Source organism: Crocodylus siamensis, chromosome 6, assembly GCF_052110815.1.
Source record: "Crocodylus siamensis isolate JL-2025a chromosome 6, ASM5211081v1, whole genome shotgun sequence".
In the NCBI taxonomy this organism is placed as follows: Eukaryota; Metazoa; Chordata; order Crocodylia; family Crocodylidae; genus Crocodylus; species Crocodylus siamensis.
In genome coordinates, this window is record NC_143400.1 from 80,658,070 (window position 1) to 80,664,069 (window position 6,000).

The 6,000-nt window shown below is 41.9% G+C and overlaps 1 pseudogene; it reads right to left on the minus strand.

Annotated features, from left to right (window-relative positions):
- LOC149863060 (sucrase-isomaltase, intestinal-like) overlaps nucleotides 1-5,622 on the minus strand; it is a 134,652-nt pseudogene extending 129,030 nt beyond the window's left edge.
- Nucleotides 5,623-6,000: the final 378 nt, after the last annotated feature.

A 6,000-nucleotide genomic window follows, 5' to 3' on the forward strand; every position in this document is an offset into this window, starting at 1 on the left:
CAGCCAAATCAATTTGGGACAGTGATACAAATTTGTCCTCCACTGTCCTCCAAATCAGCCAAATCCATACCGAATACTGTCCTATTTGCAAAGGCCTATTAAAAACCATTGATATATGCTATATATTCAGAGAAAATAGAGATGGAATAAAAGTTTCTTTGTGAAGGTGGTAGGAGAGAAGGGATTTTCCCAACAACATAAAAACTGTTCATCCTTCTGCCCATCATCTAATATCTTTGAATTTTCCTTTAATGATGAGAAGTGTGACTTTCGGGGGGGGAGGTGTTCAAAATATGTGCAGTGTAGTTTTCTTGGTATTTTTGCATCTGCATTCAACTACAAGGAGGGAGAGCAATTATGGTTCCTTTGCAACATGGAGTGCTCTATTGCCCTGCATACTGAACAAAGACACAGGGAGATGCAATCCCTGCCATATAGTTTATAATTTATTCATTAAAAGAAAAAATAATTGTGAAGGGCTTCATATGCATTCATTGCATGTTATACAGGATTGTGCTTGAACTTAGCCTTAAAGAGTCCAAGGCAATGCCCACTGAAGTCAATGGAAAGATTCCCATGGACTTCAATGGGGAACCAGCAGACTCTACAACTCAATGTCATGGTTAATTTGTCAATCAAATCTAATCTATTTTTCCCACTGTGATTAATTCCAGTTTAGGATCTATTTCTGCTTGATATTTGGGCTCTGCAGGTATAAAGATAAATACCTCTTACCTTTGCATCCAGACTTCTCTGTTGCTATAAATCCAATCAGAACACAAGCTATAAATCACCAGCAGACACAACAGGACCATCAGAAAGATTTCTAATCCACTGAACTTCTTCCTCCCCCACCACCCCGCCCCGTCTTAAAAAATGAACCAGACTAGCAAAGAAAGAAAACATAAAAAAAAGACAGCAGAAATATGCTTGTTACACAATTTTTTTTTTTTTCAAAAGTGTATCCTTTAACCAAGGAGTTAAAATACAACAGTTCCTTGAAGATAAAATCTAATACTACATCTTTAGGTCCATTCAAATAAAGTGTGATATAAACAAAAATTTTAATTTTCAGCCAAGTTTTTTTTTTTTATGAGCTTTTTTCTTTTTAGTGGAAACACTAAAACCAAAATCATTTCAGTTTCCACAACAAAAGCTAAACTATAATTCTAGGTTTCCAAAAGTTTCATGATTTCTTTTTTCCCCCCTCACTCTCTGACAAAGAAGTCCACTCAATTTCCATGCCTGGAGAATATGCCTTTGTACTAAAGAGATATATTAGTCTGAAGTCAAGTAGAAGGCAGGGCAGATTAGCACCTTTTAGGATGAGATTACATGCTAAAATTAGAAGGTGATAATCGCAAAGAATCTCTGTTGGCAAGTGATCAAATGCACATTAAAGGTTAATACCCTTTATAACATGTACTGCTCAGGCCTGCCACTAGAGGCATAGCTAGGGGCTGTAAGTCTCCTCTATGCTTGCCCTATTGGTCAGCTTCCTAGCCACAGTACAGGCTGGGGGGGGGGGTCACCCACAGATTGCCACCCTGCTGGCCTTATCAGTCTGACAGTGGAGGCAGTAGAAGACCTCTCCCTCCCTGCCTGCTCCCAGGCTACCTGCAGTCCACACCAACCCCACACTAAGCTCCGACAAGGTCCCACAATTTCCCCAAAAGCTCCTTACCTGGCTACCCCTTCTCCCATCTAACGCTTCAATTACAGCAGTCTCAGACTGATCAGGGCAGCAAGGTGGTGATCCAGGGTGTGGAGTGAGTGCTGGAGGGGCAGAGGGGGCAACTTAGGAGGTGGGGAACACAGGGGATGAAAAGGTGTGACTGAGTCAACAGGCTGTATTCCAGGAAGTATGGGCAGCATTTTAGAGGTTAGAGGGGACAGCAGCCTGGCAGGACCATGCCAGCCACTTCTTCCGCCCTCTCCCCACTCCTTCCCCTGGCTCCACTGTCCTCTCCCCCTCACACCTGTGCCCAGCTACCCACAGCTGTACAGGGCCATAGAGTTCTGAAAGGTAGCTAGTCCTCCTGGGAGCAGTGCCTCCTGGGAGCAGTGTCCTATTTGTTATATACAGGGATGTTGGGATACCCCCTCGTGAAGGTCCCAGGGGTCACAGTAGAACAGGGTGGCAATTGGAAAAATCTCACGAACAGGTTGGGATTAACGGCGGAAGAGTTCTGAGCAGCACAGAGGCATGTTGGTAACTAACAAGGTAGATTTATTGACTTATGCTTTGTGGAGCATAGGCACGGTGATTCTTCAGTTACAGTAGTAAACAGACAAACAACAAAGGGATCTTTTGGCCCACGAGGTTCCCCAATAAGCCCTTGCTATCTACCCCTAATGGGATAGGTGCAGCTGCCCGTTGGATAGTCTCAGGGCTGGTCGACAGCTTATAACCCGGTTATAAACACAAAACAACTGTAACACGTCGCGGTGAAATGCAGCCGAGATGCAACTAGCCGAGGTGAGTAGAGATGAACCGTAGTCAGTATACAAAGCTGAGATCAAATGGAAGCCAGGTAAGCAGAACGCTGGGATTGAAGGTTGGACCATCAGGGTGATCCGAGGTCGAGGTAAGAATCAAGCCAAAAGTCCAAAGCCAGGGAACCGGTACACAATACGTGATCAGAATAGAGATGTATCGAGAGTCAGCTATGGAGGAGAGACTAACAGGCCATGTGGCCTCGCTGAGGAGCTGTCACTGAGACCAGCCTCTGTCCTCAGCTTTGTAAGTCTTCCCCCAAAGGAAGGGCTCACTGATCATTTTAAAGCAGTCCTTCAACCAGTCGGGCTGCGTGGTGGTCAGAACTTTCTAAAGAGGTTACCTCATTCCAATCAATTACTGGGCATGCTCAGCAGCAAGCTCTCTGTGACAACTGGGCCTGCGCTTTACTAAAAGTAGGTCAGGCTTGAGTAACAGTCCTGCAGGTCATGAAGGGGGCACTTGCTAGGCCTGTCTCCATGGCGCATGCTCATATCAGCCAGTTCAACTCAGCAGTCAAGTGAAAATTTTCCCTGACAGGGGAAAGTGGGCATCAGCCCACAAAAAGATTGCTAGCCCCCTTATTATTAAAAGGGGTCACTAAGTGTGTACCAGATGGACAACCCAAATGAAAACAGGGAGAGGAGTGAGGGTCAAAGGTAAATAACAAGTGCTCCGAGGGGGGACCCCGAGTACAGCACTGAATGGCCCCTGAACAAGTGCAAGGAGCCAGTGGGTGCTGTTCAGTGAAACTCTGCCTAGATACATGAATTAATGAGGGACAAATCACTGGGGGTCCTCTGAGCCAAGTCCTTCTTCCTGGTCAGATATAGCGCCAGCATTGCAAGGGCCAAGAAAAGGTTGACTAGGAGGCCCTGGGACTTGGTGGGGCCATGGATGGGGAATGCATAAACAAAAAGGTATGTGGAGTAGTACAGCCAGAACCTCAGTAAGAGGTTCTTGAGGGGCTGACAAGGGGGCTGCAACCTGGTGCACTCAAGATTGTCGTCAGAGGTAGACCCTGGCGAATACCTGAAAAGGCAGCTTTTGCGTGCAGCTATGAAATAGTCCAGATATATGTGCCTATGGCAAGAGCTCCATGGAGGAGCTACTGTTCCTGGTATACTGGAGGACTTCAACTTGATGATTTTATCTCAGGTGAACAGGAGAAGTTAATTTAACTTGAGCTAGGTAGCACAGCTCAAAAAAGAATTCTAACCCAAACTGGCATAACTTTAAGATGCATAGAGGGCACTTACCATTTGTTAAAGAACCTGTATGTGCAACTGTTCAAGTTTGAAGTGCTCTTAATGCCCTCTAATTGTAAAATGTAGTCTCACCCCTAAAGACTAACCAAAGTCTATAAGGGTAGCCTAGAAAGTGAAAATCTACCCTGCCTTCTCCTTGATTTCAGACTAACATGGCTAACTACATCTCTCTGCTCAAGGACTGCACCATGCTCAGATGAATTAAATAGACCACATCAACTTTGGTTAATTTAAAAGGTGTGAATCTACCCTACCTCCTTATACTAAAGACATATTTTGTTGAATGATATAGGACAAAACCTCTTCTCTAATGAGCTGTGTCAATACTGTTTTCTATATGCACTGGAAATAATAAGGTTATGGATCAGATGCAACAGAAATAGTAGCATAAGCTTCATATTAATAAAGCAGTAGAAGTCACAGAGTATGAACTGGGGGTAGAAGTGGCAGCTATGAACAGAAGGCAGGGAATTAAATTTGATGCAGCTACAGTAGGAAAGTGCAAGTGGGGTAAAAGGCAGAGTTGCTGTAGAAGGTTTGCACTACCCAGATTGTGACTATTTCTGCATTGAAATATTATTTTTTTCCCCACAGTCTCTACACCAGGAAAGCAAGGCACACCTTATTCACACATGTGTACGGAATATTCAAAATAAATTGCTTCTTTTATTAGTATTAGTGTTTTGCTATGCATGCTCGCTCTCACGGTATGCAGTTTACAAGGGGAAACATACCAGATGTTCATCTCTGACAAGATCCCAAGAGAAACAGAATTAAAAGTAAGGAACTGTGCCATCATGAACAAACACCTACTGTTGCAGTGTTTGGGCTGCAGAGCCAACTGCTCAATCTTGTGTGAAAAACAACATGATACCATTAAATGTTTAACTGGATGGTAACAAAACTGATTAAAACTAATTTCCAGAATCCAGATCAATACACCAACAACAGTAGCTGCATTTTTCATGGGTTACATGCTATTTACCTGATAAGACAGGCTGACCCACAGTACAGTCACTTTTTTTTTTTAAAACAAAGAACAAAATACAGTTTATGCCAGTGGATATAGTACCATATTACCCCTTAGACTGGTACACATGTGTCACATTAATTGTCAATACTGAGGGGGAAAAAAATGACCTAAGAACACTTTCATTTTGATTCATTTCTCCATAAACTCCAAGTGACTTTTCCTGTCCTTCTTCTATTTCCTTTGATAAACCCACCACCAGAAAGACAAACGGGAAATTTAATAACTTATGTAAAAAGGTCGGTCTCAGAACAGCTACAGTCTAAGACAGAGTAAAGCTATGAAACAAATATGTTGGTTTTGGTAGGGTAAAAGCATTTTAGAAAAGGCTTTTAACGTCTGTATGGTACTATTCATGCTTTACACATTTTTCTACGGTTTCTCAGGAACATTTAAAAAATAAACCAATGGTAATTTTCCTAGGAACAGTTACATTTTACCTGTGTAGTAGTATACTGAAAATTATCTAGCTGTTCCTGTCAATTAACAATTTCTGAAATCACACTGATATAAACATTATGAAGTAACATTCAGCATTTTCAGATCTTCAGTATGGTTAAACATTTTGCTATCAAACCAAAAAAACCAGGACAATGCTGCTCTATGCTACTCCTAGGCTAACCTGTGTGCTAAGATGTTATAAACAACGATTTCACGTACAAATCTTATTGTGCAATACATACTCGTTGGTTATTTAGGCACAAATCTCTAGAAACTTGAAAATGAGGAGTGAAGCCACCTACCTCAAAACCTCTTTGTTTCCTCCTTGAAATGCCAGTCTTCGTTGGTGCTCTACAAGCTAAGCCTTCCCTGGAAATCTCCAGCTTTTTTCTAAAGACTTATCAGTTCACTGCATTTTTGTAAAAAGTTATCAGAGGAAGCTAGGTATATAATTACAGGCAGACTGTAAAATCACTTTGTACTAAAAATGGTTGCTATGGATATTACTGCCAAGTAATGGCTAGTTACTTAATATTTTTCTCCGAGGTATCATTTACCTCGTAATTTGCAAGTAAAATAAGTGCCAACAACTGACTGTCAGTAAGATTTGCCAGGGAACATACCTGTACTTTTTTACTAAACCATTAGGATCGTTCCACAGGACCTTGATTTTCTTATGTTATTTATGCTTTCATTGCAATAGAAACTATTTAATGAGCCTAAAGGAAAAAAAAAATCTAAGTTAGAAATCACATCGCTATCAT